At 43.0% G+C, this 14,752-nt stretch overlaps 1 protein-coding gene across 1 annotated transcript in view; it reads left to right on the top strand.

Moving 5' to 3' along the window:
* The window catches only part of LOC6612267, a 56,267-nt gene that overhangs the window by 11,514 nt on the left and 30,001 nt on the right, over positions 1-14,752 (top strand). Inside the window, exon 2 of the mRNA XM_002036741.2 lies at positions 1,459-1,504. The gene's annotated coding sequence lies outside the window, so the exon portion shown is untranslated. The remainder of the gene's footprint in view (positions 1-1,458; positions 1,505-14,752) is intronic.

Genomic DNA, 14,752 nt, shown 5'->3' with positions numbered 1-14,752 from the left:
AATCCGTGGGCTTGCCGGAGGTTGGGATTTCCAGGGGGTGGTGATGGTGATATAGGACTACGGATGAGATGGGGATTTCTTTCCCTCTCTTTTTTTTCTTTTATGGGGGGAGGGGAGGGATGGAGGGGCGTGTTATCGGAGCGAGTTGACAACTTTGCAATGCGTTTCGTTACGTTTCGCTTAGATTTGTTTAATATTTGGCCGCAGGCCGTCGATTGCTGGAGTACCCAACTCAACTCAACTCAACTCGAAAGAAGAGAAACAAAATAAACTACAAACAAGAGAGGGAAAAGTTCGGCAAAATGGGCGAAAGTCTGGCCACGCCCTCGTCCTTGGCGGCGCCTTTCACCGGCTTTGATGTTTTGTGTGTGTGTATGTTTTTCTTTATTTTTTTTTTCTGGCGGCAAAAGCGGAAAAATGAGCGGAAGAAAAAGTGCGAACTTGGCTCGAATTTGGCGGAGAATCTGCGCGGTGGAAAATCGGTGAAAAATGTGGACCAGTGGAGCCGTAGAGCCAAGAAAGGGTGTTTTTTCTCGTATTTTTTTAAGGCCACGCCACTGCCAAATATTAAATAACCTTTTGGTTATTGGCTTAGTCATGGGGCATTATCCTTCTTCTCCTTTCGGCAGAAATATCCCCTCACGAAATCCTGTCGTTCCGTATTCGCCATTCCCCTACCATTTCGTTTTATTGCCACAAATTTGGTTTGATAAGCCATGGGCGAACTTTTTACAATGGACAGTTTTTCGAACATTTCTCGCATTTCTAGGCCCTTTTGTTTTTGTCTTTTTTTTTATTATTATTTATTTGCCTCTGCCTTTGAATACCCCACTTATTGGATCGACCTTTTGGAGAACTTTTGCCCAAACCCCGCCAAACCCCCAAAAATTTGACATAAAAGCTCATTAACGTGATATAAATTAGATTTTGGGTGTTAGTGCAGAACATTTTCGGGCACACTTGGCAACACTTGGTGTGCGTGGCAACCCAGCTCGTTAAGAAAGAGCAGTAGTAGTTTTCCAAAGACCCTTTTGAATAAATTAGTGGTCGGGGAAAAGGTTCCTATTATGTTTTATTGCTCTTGATTATGGCACGGTTCTCAGTTTTCTGGAGGGCGGAGAAAAGGTAATTGTGGCATCATTTCACGATTATCCACTTCAGCCCGAACAATCGCCCCATTCCACACGACTTTTGTCCGCCACTTTTGCTTAATGCCTTTAAAATCACCTCGGAATAAGCTCCTCCACGCGACGGAGGGGAGCCATTGTCCATGGTTAACACTCCCTCGCAGCTTGTTCTCGTCTTGCTTTCGATTGTCGCACACTGCGCGAAACGGGGGCTGGTACTTTACATTTTAAAGGGATATATGCCCAATCTGATGACAGGCAACTAGTGCTAGTGTAAATTTTAAACCAACGATAATATATATAATATAATAATATTTTATCTTATTTTCAGATTATATCATCACTGTTTTCGGAGGACTCATTACAGTTGAATTCAGGTAAACATCGCATTTAGAACAGCTTAATTATTATAATTATGATTATAGAAAATAGCTTATTTAGATAAATCATATTTTTACCCGCATAGTGTGCGTTTTTAATCGCATCTGCTCAGTGTAGGGTATATCGTCTGTCATTGTTTCGGTTTGGCCCTCCCTAGTCGAGTCGTCGCTTTTATTGAGCTGCTGCTCGGCAAAATCGCAAATAGCCATAAACGTGTACATCAGACTTTGCTTTGGTTCGCTTGGCACCAGCTGCCAGTACCAGTGAGCCATCCCCCCATTCGAAAATAACTCTGGAACTCCCCTTTTTGGCCCCCTTTTCGGCGCCCCTGCTTCATACTTGAACGCATTGTTGTTATAGCCATCTAATATTGGATTTGTTATTGTTACTTCTTCCTTTGCTCTTTGTTTTTTCTTTGGCCATTCTTGTTTTTTATTTTTTATTATACAAATATGCACAAACAATATTCATACAGCAAAATGAAAGGGAATGGAATGGTCTCGAATGGTATAGGATAGGTTTTGATGCGCACGACTCGTGTCTGTTGTTTCAGGCGCCCCTTTATATCATTTTATTTTATTTTATTTATTTACTTTTATTTATTTTTTTATTTTATATTCTACGTATTTTATTTGCCCCTGACTCGACGACTGCCTTTGCTCTGGACTTTCGGGCTTGGGTGTGAGTTTGGGATTGGGATTGGGCTTGGGCTTTTGCTTCCGACCGCCAACTAAGCCCGAGATTTATGTACTAAAAGCACGTTGAAATGCAAACGCGGGGGCACGGCAATGGGAATAAAATAAAATACATTTTATTATTTATATTTGTCGTGACTTCGATTTATTATACGGCCAATGCCATAGAGGAGGTCTAGTTGGGGATGCTGGCTGCTGGATAAACTGGGGGATCAGACGTGAGGCATATGTCTTGGCTAAAACCCCAGTGACTGGGTTTGCTGAACCTATATTTTCTTAGTAAACGTATACGTATTCATTGCATTGCATTGGGGGAGCAAATGCTGTCTGTTATTGCAGCAAAACGATATGGCAGTCTATTTATGGGTGTATTTTTGGGGACTTGGTATTGGTATCATTGAATAAGCCGAATTGGTTAATTTGAAGACTTTTAAAGCCAATTTGCAGGAAGTTTAAAGCTTGCGGCATTCGAACTATTCAATGTTTTATTTGTGGCTTTTAACGAATTTCAAACAACTAATATTTTGTATCTCCCTTTTTGATTGTTAATTAAAATGAAATTCTCCCTTTGGCTTACTTATCTGCTGGTTATCAATATTAGCCCCGAAAAATAGGCAACACTCAGCATAATATAACGTATACATGAAATACATATTTCCTCTTATTTGCTGCATATTTCGACAAATAAAAATGGAGCGCAAAAAGATGGCAACACTTTTTTCATAGTTACCAAATTGCTTATTCGCACTGTTAGCAATGGAAATTGTAATATAATTTATTCGATTGCCTTTGACGTATTTTTATAAACCCGATTTTCAGTTCTTGATTTGTGGACTTTATATGCACGTAATTCAATAGAGCTCCGTTTCCGAGAAAATAAGTACAAATAGACATAAGTTTATAATAGAATATTTTTTCGGATTATGCCATTGATTGCCATCAATGGAGTGCATTTATTGGCCAGATAGAAATTCACCGCAACAAATGTATTATCTTGGTTACAACGCATAACAAAGCAAACGAAACCAAACCGAATTTATTGAATGTGCTCAGCTCACACAGAATTCCCAAAGATAGCCATTCTTTATTCCTTTGTTGCGATATTTTTAGCTGCATTGTGTACAAATCTGCGTATCTGAAAATAACTCTAGAAATATTATAATTACAAATGCGTTGGCTACTTTTCGACATTCTCGACCAAATTGGATTTTTGTGAAGTGAAGACCATTTTTCTTGCCATCACCAGTTGGCAAGTGCCCGAAAGTTGAGATGGGACGCTCTCTATCTCCACCTCTCTCTCTCCCTCTCTCGATTCAATTAGAATGCCAAAAATCATGTCAGCAGCCATTATAATTACTTCCGTTCATTTTCGGGCACTCCCACTCCAAAAGTCTAAGCTCATTAGCAGCACAAAAAACTTTGCTCAATGCTCCTCCAGCTGACCGAAACAGACATGGACTGATGAGTGGACTGGACTGGAATGGAATCGACCAGAACAAAACTCGAATGCTAATGACAAAAATAACGAGATTAGATCCGATACGATGCGATCGGATAAAATGGGCAGACCAGGGTGGATATAGTGGAGTGGTGGCCAAATTGAAGCAAATCAACAAATTAGCCTTGTCAAACTGCATGGCAAAATCGCGGGCGGAATGATTGCGGAGTGCCCTTGCCTGCCAACTTCAGTCAATCTGTCAATATTTACTCATTTCATTTAGTCATTTTCAATTTATAACCATTCAATGGAATTCAGCAGCCCCCCTTCCCCATTCCATGTCACGCATCAATCGCTGTCTTAGCATCCTGTTTTTCTTTTTTTTTTGTCCCCTTGGTATTTGTGCCATTTTGCACGCACTACAGCTGCTCCGCCCTGCCCCTCCAATATTTCTCGTCCTTTTTCTGCGTTAATTTCCCAGCTACTTATGCACAGAGGGAAATGCCTCCGGCCAGGACATCCATCAGTCAGCCGCGGGGCGGTTGGGTGTGTGTGGGTTGTTGTGCACTGATGATGCCCCAGGGTGGGATATGTCGTCTTGGGGAAAGTGTATCTGTATCTGTATCTGTATCTGTGTGTGTATCTGTATCTGTATCTGTATCGGCATCCTTCAGCAGCGGAGTGCCGCATTTACCATTCGAAGCGATCGGCCTGCGAAGATAACCCGGTGAAAATTGCTATAAGTGAGTGGCTATTTTTTAAACAAAAAATTGTTTGCTCAAGATTGCCGTCATAAATCTTTGCAAATCGAAAATCAAAGGGTAGTTTCGCTTAATATCGTATATCAGCTATATATATACGTTTTAAATACCATTTATTGCAATTGATAGGCAAACAATCTTGCTCAAATGACAATTCAAATTCGTTCGTTATTTCGAAGGATATCCCATGTTCAGAATTAATTCTAGTTTTGGACAGCAACAATTTTAATAGTTGCCACATTTGTGAGGGGCAACCAACCCACTCCCCACAAAAGTTGTAAATTTTTCTAAGTGCCTTGCCACAACCCCCCCACCCCCACCCCGCTCCCTTAAGGACTATAACACTTGAGGCGATTCAATTGTTTTGAAGTTTCTTGTATCTATTTAATGCTACTGTTTTGTCTGAGACTTTTGGCTGCGGCGCTCAATTAACGCTTTTGGTTTATGGCCAAGGAATTTGCGTGGAAAGGTTGGGGCTGGTTTTGGGCATTTGTCGGTTGTAGTTGGCCAACAATTAGAAGCGCTCGACCCAATAATGCTGAGTTAGCTGAGCCATCATAACGGTAGCTCAGCCTCCATGCCCACATTTCATCACTAGAACCTACCACCCACTAAACCCCCTCCCCCCCCCCCCCCCCCCGCAGAAAATGGCTTCATTTACAGCCGGAGGCAACAACAATAAGTGAAATTTTCACAAGCTTTGGGTAAAGCTTTAGTTGTTTGTTCCTCTTGGCCCAACTGCTTTATATATATATATATATATATATATATCTGTTGTTGCATTAAAGGGGAACTGGTTAGTGGGGATAGCGCTGGAAAAAGTTTTCCACTTTACACAGCGAAGAAGACGCAACTTTGTAAGACCTCCGGTCGTTCCAAACTTCCCCCGAAGCCCAGAGAATTACTGGCCATTATATACGCATATATATAGTGGGAAATCTATTTTCGAATGCCAGTCAGACGGCGGCGGGTGGGTGGTCAGATGATGGGTGTAGTTTGGGTAGTTTGTGCAAAAAGTATTTTTCATTACATTTTCCAACATTTCCACTGTGCCTTTGCCTGTTCTCCAACACTCCCTCCTAACAGCACTCCTTCCTATTTTTGCGAAAGCAAACCAACGTCGACTTAATTTATAATTACGATAATTTGTGCATTACGTTTTCTTTTGTTGGCCTGGTTCGTCCTGTTCGTCCTCCTCGTCCTCCTCGTCCTCCTCGTTCCGAGGTCCTGTCCTGGTTTTCCAGGAGGCAAACTTTTGTCGGTTAGTTGGCACTGCGTCTCCTCTGCGCTCTCACTTCGCTTTGCTTTCCCTATCTCAATCTATTGCCACCATGCTGGCTGGATAGAGCACACCGCCCATTGCCACCCACTGGTTATCTATCCCCGCCCATCTTCTGCGCCCCCATTTTCCGTTGTCCTTGCGGCTTATCAATAATGTTGATTTCGCTCTGTGTCGCATAATTGAATTCTGAAGTTGTTAAGTCACAGCACAGCCAAATTTACGCGCTGGGAATAGGCCAGCCCACCGCCCAAAAATCTACCTCCATCCGCCACCCACTTCGTAGGTCCAAGGCTGTTCGTTTGCTGATTGAAAATTTGCCAATTAGAAATAATGAAGCGTGTGACATTAAATGCAAGACAAGCAGCAAATCGGGCCAAGTCCCCAGGTTCTTTTACCGCCAGTCAACCACCGCCTGCCGCCTGCCACCTCCCCTCCTCGCCAATCCACGAAAACCCCATGGGATCGGCAGCGGATGGCTCGTTAGAGCTATATATACTATATATAGAGATGTATATGTACCTTGTAATATAGTATTTTTCACTGGTTCAGCCTGCCAATGGCGATAACAAATTTTTGCTTAGAAAGGAAGAAGGAAGCTCTTAAAATCTCATTGCCGCACACACTCTCTCACACACACACACACACACACACACACACACGTAGTCGTTAGGCACGGATATCGAAAATTTTCATGTCTTCCTTTAGTTTGTCTTAGTTGGTGAGGTCTGCACTCCACTCCACGCCCCTTCCTGCCGACGAGAGCAGCCATCATTAGACTCCCCGGGCCAGAAATCCCGTCAATCGAGTCCTCTTTCCGACCAGCTAGCTAGTTGCCTAGCCATGCCCCATGCCCCAATCCTCCCAATCCCCCCTCAAAAACACCTACCTCCAACATTTTTCCGGAAATTTATAGTCCTTTCGGGCAGGAAAAACGGTGGGAAGTGGGGTGTACTACAGTTGCCTGGGTGGTAGGCAAATTCGCATTAGGCAAGTTCCTTGGGCCGCCCAGCTTGATGCATCCTTGCTGCACTTTGGTTGCCAGCCAGCCAGTCAGCCAACCAGGTGCATACATACAAATTTCTTTTAAGTAGCTCATTATTTTAGCGTTTTTTTTTTTTGCGAAAAGCCCCCCAACCACGCCCCTTTCGCCAATAAATATGCCGATGACAGGGGTTAAGACTCAACCACAGGTGATTGGTGAAGTGCTCCTTTCGCATTCGCCGTGGCTGGGAAAAAGCCATCGAAGAGTGTCAACAGGGGAAAATCAGTCAGTGCCTGCTTTTCCACCCTTTCCACTTCACAAAAAAAAAAGAAAAAAAGAAAAAGGACTAAAAGTCCCTCAGGGCTCTCACAAAATTGTACAACTTTGCGCTCGGGTGCACTAAGTTGTGGAATTGATTAGTATAATTATAATTGTATTACCATTAATTAGGCTCGTCGCACCCTAAGCAGCTTATAGCGCCAGTTTTGATTATGTATCAAGAATAACTTATTTTTAAGTTATTTGCTCGAATGTAGAATAATAAACAAGCAGCACATTCCAAAATCTATAAGAAGTGAGAACGCACACTTGCGATCTGAGGCTTTAAGCCATAAAGTTCGAATTCGTTGGCTTTAAGTGTGGAATATATTCCGACAGCATTAAGTACAACCTCAACGTCATCAGCGTAGCTACGAACTCATCCTCGACGCAGTCATCATCACCATGAACATCATCGCCATCATCATCATCACCAAAAGTCAGCGCTGGAATTAAATTAGAGCCAACTTGTCTTGATGCCATTCAAATGCTCGCCAACTTCCCACCACTTTTATGCATAGGGTAGGATATTCCGGATATTCAGCACCTGGTGGGTTATGTCAAGGAGTTCTCTCGGGTTTGGGATAGCATGGGGCTGCCATTTGGCTTGGTGGTTTCCGAGCGTTGCGGTTTTCCAGGCACCGGGTGGAGGAAAAGGGCTGCTGGCAGCGGAGGTATTACATCGGCAGCGGCATCGCATCGCATCGATCACGTTAAGCACATAATTACAATTCTGCTTTATATTCACGTGTATTTATATTACCTTTTCTTGCCAGCGAACACGACAGCACTAAGCTCTTGGCTTCCCCATTGTGTCCATGATGCGGAACTATGGATACCCTTGTTGCGGGTTCCTTGGAACTGGCGTTTGTTGTTGGCTTGTTTGGTTATTCAGTTGTTCGGGGTTCGCTAAAAAGGACTAATCCCACGCACTGCCAGCGATTGCGGTATTCAAATGAGATTTTCGCCTTCCTCGTTTGACAACGGGCATTAAATCGCATTTTCGTATCCTTGTCAGATATTTTGAATAATTGTATTGGATCCTACCATTTTCTAGGTGTTTGCAAATTTGGTTGATTTTTAAGTGCTTCCGCCGAAAATTTTCTCATTTGAGGAATGATTTAATAAGCTCGAGATTAATTATAGCAAAGCTTGTTCTTTATTTTACACCGACGTTGTTTGTCTGCCCCAGAAGGGATTGAATTAGTGCCCCCTTTTTGCGTTCGGATTCGAGGGTTCCGGGTTACGGAGTTCGCTGTTTGTACTTTTCCGGGCTCTAAGGGGCTGTCGTCGGTGTGCGAGATGGTAAGATGGCGAGATGGGAATAAAGCTGGCGAGAAGGCGACGATGCCAATCCATCCCCGAGGGTCCTGCCACATATCCATCCCGTATGCCATCGCCATCGCCATCGCCATCGCACATACGGCAACTTAACGGCACCTCGACTCCTAGACGAAGTCGCAGTCGCAGTCGCAGAGTCGACATATTTCACGTTGATGTATGGTTTAATTATATTTACGTGGCTGTTATACGGCCGGAGCTCCAACTTAATGGAGAGCGGACTGGGTGCCCTGAAGTGGCCACCTGCACAGCGGGAAATTGCTAGTTACAACGGGCTGAATGCATCTATTAATCAGATGAATTAGAATTTATGCAACATGTGGAGGCTAACTATAAAGAAACATGTTTATAAACAAATCACACAAATTTTAAATATGTTAAAATATATATATATTGGAGCCTTCTTCATTTAATATAGTTTAGCTTTGTCATTTTTTGTGGTGCTTATTAACTGATTGTAAGTGAATAACTTTGTATGTATATATATCTTATTTTGCGGTGTACCAAGACGAGAGGTCGGATGGATGATAACTTTGTGGATCCCGGGGTTTTTTTCGGGGGTCGGAAGACAGCTGTCTTTCAGCGCTTTTGTTTGGCTGTCGTCGCCGCCATTAGAAGACATCGCGATAGGCGCTTTCATAATTATCCTGCACGAAACTTCCCAGCAAGGATTTCGGATGGCGGTGGTGGTGATGCTCTGCCGACCCGCGGTGAACTCCTTTTCATGAGCTGCACGTCGTCGCTGGCAAACTTTCGCCTTCACCTGGCGGCGTTCATCCTACGATGAAGTTTTCACGCTCGGCCGGATTTTCGGGCATCCTTTTCAAGCGGAGTAAGAAAAGTGCTGCCTGTGCCGGTGTGGGCATACCATCCAACCCATCCAATCCATCCAACCCATCCAACCCATCCATGCCATTCGAGGCTGAGGAACTTGAGGTGTCGCCCACTATCGCCTCGGGTTGTGGGTTAAGTGCTTAGATTAGGTTTTGTAGATCTTTAATTGATGTTAAGCGGCGAGTTGATGTCAAGTTGCAACTGGCGGGGCTCTTCACCTGTCACGCAGTTTGCTCCATATTTCCCGCACGCTCACATACTTATATAGTTTTATTTATGCCCGCTATATACTTGCTTGGATATCGCTTTTCCCGGCTGCGTTCAAGTTTCCATTTCATTTTAATGCCTGGGAAAATGCCATAGCGACTCATTAGAAGGCAGCTTTGCCCGTGGGGCTGGTGGAATGGGGAGTTCTTAGCTGGAAAACTGCAGGGTTGGACCAGGAGAGGGAGTTGGGGGTGGTCTTGTTATGGGCCAAAACCCTTAGCTGGTTAATGAGACAGAATAACCTGCAGTGCTGCTGCAAATAAGAAGAGATGTTTCAGCCAAGTATCAGGTTTTTCCCTTTTACATTAACATTCCCTTTAGTTTAAAGCCATAATGAAGGGGCTTTTAATAAGACTATTTAAATATTTGATGATAAATGATGGCCAATATATTTGGGCACATAAGCTCACTTTTGCCAGCGGACAGCCTTCGGTTTGAACTTTATTTAACAGTACTTTTAAATCAATTTACCCAGTCTCCGTTACATTTGGCGCATTTCCGACCCTCGAACCTTTTTCGCTGACTTTTCTCGTTTCTTCATTAAGCTTCTCTTCATCAATTCAGCTGAGCAATTACCTCCGACTTGGCCATTTTCACTAACCGCAACTGTGACCGCACTTCAACTTCATTCAACACGCGCACAAAAAAAAAAAAAAAGTAAAATAAAAAAAAAGGAAAAGAGCAACGGGAAAATAAAAAGAAAACCCCTGCCTGTTCTTAAATGTCGCCGTTTCTCAACTTCTTTCGACGCTTTCATTAATGGTTTTGGCTTTGACTTTTCACCATCTTCCCACCTGTTTTCCTGCCCCGATTTTCCCCTTTACACCCCCCTATAATTTTCGGTCTCTGCTTCTTCTTGTCTGGCTGTTTCGTTTACTTTTCAGCAGATTTTATTTATTTATGAGCAACTTGACTTTAATTAATGTATTTATCGCTTCAATAATTCGAATACAACTTTTCCCGCCACCCGCCACCCGCCACCCACAGTTCGCTTTTAACTCAATTATAGCCAGCACTTTTCCCTTTGTGCCTTCTCTTTGGCTTAGGGTTTTGAGCTGAGTTTTCTTTACTTCTGATTGTTTCCAACAAAATGCAATAATGAGCTTAATTTTCCCGCTTTTCCGAACAGCAGCCAGCTAGCTCTGCAAACAAAACCACACACTCGGACACACATGCGAAAAGGAAAACTTTGCTATTTGGCCAGTTTGGAGTTGCTCATTAGAAAATCCTTCTTTGTGATTCACATTTTTCGTTGGCAATGGCATGCCATGAAATGAAAGCAAAGATATTTTTTAAAGAGTATAAACAATACGGATTGGTATTTTAGAAATGCCCTTAATAACTCTTCTCATAATTATAATTTCTGTTTTCTTGCCATTTTCCCGGTGTAATCGCGTGAAGTTTCTGGTGGTGGAAAATTTGCGCTTTTCCGCTGGTCAACGGCCAGCGTCGTTGTAAATTATATTGCGCCGGGTGTCAGTTGCCTGTCACTGTCTCTGTCCGTCCGCCGCTTTTCCAGCTTTTCCAGCTTTTCCCTTGCTGCTCGACTGCGGCTGGCTCAAAGCATTTTCCATGGCGTGTGTTGTGCATAAAAATTCGAGCAGCGGTGGTAAAGCGATGAAAACTTGTTTTTAAAAGTCTGGCATAATAACCCGTCGTCTCCCGCCGAACTCCACTTGAAAACGGCAGTCAATTAGGCACAGAAGAGACCTGTCCTGAAAAAACCCCCCTACATCCCTGGAAAATTGCCCTGAAAAGCCCCACTCCCATGTCTCGGAAAATTATGCGCACTTTGCATTTACATTTTGCGGTTTTCGAAAAACGAGAAACGAAAGTAAGTAAGTTCCTTGGCTCCGTGGGACAGGACTTGGCTGACTTATTTACTTAGTTCGCTGAGCGCTGAATTTGAACGAAATCATTTGTGTCTTAAGCGCAAATGAATCACTTAAGTTGAGGACAACCGAATAACAACAATAATAATAATATTAAGGGAAACGCAAGGCAAGTTGGGAAATGGGAAATGGAAAATGGTAAAATGGGAAATGCGAAATTTGTCGCTGTTCTGTGTCTCGAATTGCGCCCGAAAAAACTTTTCCAACGAACAATGCTGTGGGCCACAAAAGGGGGCGCTTGCGATGGGGGGCGACTGTGGGCGTGGTCGTGGCACGTGTCTAATAGAAAAGCGATAAGCAGTCCGCCAACCGAACCCAACCAACCGCCCTGCCCCCCAGCGCCCCCTACCCCATCGCCTACAGTGCTGGCAACTTTTCTATTTTCTAGCCAAATTGGGGTTTTCCGGTGGTAAGCTCTTTAATATCTATATATTTTTGGACTTTTAATTGCACTTCCTGGATACGAAATCGATTTTGAAGGATTGTTAATCTTATGGTATAAAAGTCTGAAGTGTATTCTCTAAATATGTGATTAGCTACTTCAGGTGGATGTTCAGCTACTTGAAGATTGGATTGGATTTTTTAGCTAAGCCAATATAGCAACATTATCCAATTGCCACCACTGACCTCCAATTGGAGCTCCACTTGGAGCTCTGCCGCTGCTCAGATAGTCAGCGATGCGGACGCGCTTATTCCGTGGAGACTCATTCAAAAAGGTCACCACCTAGCTGGGCCCAGTGATTCCAGAGAGGCGCTGGTGCGGTGGGGGCGTGGCAGTTGGGCGACCGAAGGTCAAGGGTAGCTGAAAATAATGCACAGGAAAAAATGAAAGTAGGGGAGCTAAATTCGGGAGCTTGAAGACCAACCAAGAGCGAGGGAATGAAGGAAGTGGTCGGCGGGGCAATGGAGAAATGAAAAATAAGCCAACTGAGACACGCCTCGGCGGTCACAGGACCACAAAGGAGATGCGGCGGGGGAGTCGGTGACTGTAATATGATTAAAAGCACCTCATAATTGTGGTCAATAGAGGGGAATGCGGAGTGAAAATCCGCCACCGCAGTGGGCGTGAAAAGTGCGAGGGGAACCTTTTTGGACGGAAGGTGGAAAGCGGGTTGTGCAGCGAAGCGATAAGTGAGAACAGAGTGAATGAAAATTATTTATATATCTATATATATATATATATATATATATATATATATATATATATATATGTATAAACCTACAATCTCTGCGGCCAGCGATTCTCAGTATTTAAACAACCGAAAGTTAAATATTGGATTACAATGATCCTCCGCAAATAAAATTGCTTTAAAAGAAAATCGTGAATTTTTAAATTATTGAATCGAGGCTATGAATTGCGAACCATTATTAATACATGAATGTGAACAATTTGATTTGCATCTTAAACAATTACACTTTATTATTAACAAACCATACAAGGTCAACAAAATTTTGACATAAATCAAATATTTATCTGCTCCTATCGCATTAAATTACCAATTGAAAAGTGTGAGTTATTTTTGCCTGCCTGCGACTTAATATAGTTAATTTGAAACCTATCTTTTGCCTTAATTCCCCTTTTCACATAGCTGATAATATATCAAGGGAATAATTTACCCGATACGCATTAATTGCACTTGCACGCTCCGAACTGAAGAATTTATAACTTATGGCGCACTTTCCCGGGCGAAAAGTCGACTTCATCGCCTTAAAATTTCTGAATCGAAGCGGCAAAGTGAAAAAGTGCGAAAAGCATTGAGGAGCAAAGGGAAATGTGTATATATATATATATATATATGTACATATATGTATGTGCATATAAAGCTGCGCTTATTTCACTTTTCCACTTTGCCGCCAGTTGGAAATCCCAGCCATATGAACTTATACAAATGACATCCGGTGCGCACACGCACACATGCACACATGCAAAGCACACACACACACACACACGCAGATACAAAGACGACCTTTACGGTACCGCTCATTGTTGAATGATGTATGAAGCTGCTGGGGCGCCACACGGCCACATTTTTGGGTCCACAACCAGAGAAGAACCCTGTGCTGCTGCCCCGCCTTTCTCCACACTTTCTCCCCAATCTCCCGCCCTTTCCATTCCTTTGGGCCAATGAGTTTCCTCGCAACTTCTACCTAAGACGCTGCAGGCACGCAAATACCGCAATTGGAAGCGGTCGAGGTGTAAAATCATGTTTGGGCATCAAGCGGAATTAGAGAAAGATGGACGTGTGAATGGGTGGAAAATGGTGGAAAGCGGCAGTTGGGGAGCGGAAAACGTGGGCTTGAGAATTGGTAATTGGGGTCACCGCGTCGCCAGTCAAAGTACAGTGGAGATTGCCCATGCCAGAACGGATGCAGTGGCTGTATTGCGAAATATTTCACAATTATTGACATTTCATGCAAGTTAAGGGCACTGATCAAAATTAGTTTCCTAAATGTGATATATACTGTGTAATGATATAAGATTCAAATCTTTATTAATAAGATTAATGAAAATAATTATTTAAAATAGATAATAGAAATAGAATAGATATTTAAAATGAAAATAACCCGGTGACATTTCGTGCAGTGCATGCCGCACTCAAGTACACAGAAATAGTGAAATGCGGACATGGGAACATTCATCGACAGAGTTGCAATTTATATTTGATTCGAGGCATTCGCTCCGGGTCGATTAGTTGCCGCCGCTGTCGCTCGCCGCACCCCCCGAAATCTCAACCACCCAGTTAGCCCTCCCGAGCATACAGGCTTAACCCACCGCATGCCACCTTAACCCACAGCAGAACACAGAATACGTATACGTACGGTATGCCCAACACACTCAGCGAATGCTGCTCGTTACGGCAAGCGTATCAATTTGATCATGCGTGTCCTTTTGCCTCCCGATTTTCCAGTTCCACTCACTGTTTGTGTGTGTGTGTGTTTGTGTGTGTGTGTGTTTGTGTGTGTGTGTTTGTGTGTGTGTGTTTGTGTGTGTGTGTGGGCTAAATGCCGCAAATTGAAATATGGTTTTCGATTTTCAGTTTATATGCAGCCATCTATAACCAAAACCCAAAACCCACACATCTGTATATCGGTTTTGGCTGTGAGTGTGTGTGTGTGTGGGCGTTTTACGCTGGTGTTTGCCCCTCTGTTTGTATTTGAATTATTTTATCATCTTTTCGTTTACTTTTCAAATTTCAAGTCGTTTGCTTAAGAGCGAATCGAAAAAGGAATTGGAATCGATGTTCCACGTGAGCGATTGCCAACGTACTTTTGGATATCACTTCAAAATTGTTGGGTTTTCTAATACTTTTGGATTGATTTAATCGAGATCTTTGAATTGGTTGATTTTAAAGTTTATAAATAACTAGAAAACTAAAAAAAAAAACTCGTTAGATCTATATGTTTCATACGCTTTATATGAGATTAAGAATCGA

This window comes from Drosophila sechellia, chromosome X (genome assembly GCF_004382195.2).
Source record: "Drosophila sechellia strain sech25 chromosome X, ASM438219v1, whole genome shotgun sequence".
NCBI classification, from domain to species: Eukaryota; Metazoa; Arthropoda; class Insecta; order Diptera; family Drosophilidae; genus Drosophila; species Drosophila sechellia.
This window is presented reverse-complemented; position numbering and strand designations above follow the sequence as displayed.